Genomic DNA, 375 nt, shown 5'->3' on the forward strand with positions numbered 1-375 from the left:
TGAGTTCAGATTGTATGTGGGCAGCCTCCTAGCTCTCAGTTGTATTGTGTTTGCTTACAGTTTATACTCGGCTGTATTGTAGACTTTCTCCGTACTTCATTTGCTAATTTCCTGTTCGTTTTCCTCGTAGAGCCATTGCTGTTTTCTACTTTACAGCATTTGCATGCCCAGGCAGCACTTGTTCACACATTTCATAATGTTTAAATGCCCTCTGCTTCTAGGTAGTATCGCCCTCCCACCCCTGATTTGCATGTCTTTAGCACTCCAATTGCCCTTTTCCCTCGGCATTTGTCACCCCCGTCTCTCCTCTTTCCTTGGGTATCTAGGCTATTAATACATTTTCTCAGGAGGGTTATAAGAATAAAAGGGAGGAGC

The 375-nt window shown here is 44.0% G+C and overlaps 1 long non-coding RNA gene across 1 annotated transcript in view; it reads left to right on the forward strand.

Annotated features, from left to right (window-relative positions):
* Positions 1–375, forward strand: part of LOC102261593 — a 2,927-nt gene that overhangs the window by 2,224 nt on the left and 328 nt on the right. The gene's annotated exons all lie outside the window — the stretch shown is intronic.

This window comes from Myotis brandtii, unplaced genomic scaffold, assembly GCF_000412655.1.
Source record: "Myotis brandtii unplaced genomic scaffold, ASM41265v1 scaffold38, whole genome shotgun sequence".
Taxonomy (NCBI): domain Eukaryota; kingdom Metazoa; phylum Chordata; class Mammalia; order Chiroptera; family Vespertilionidae; genus Myotis; species Myotis brandtii.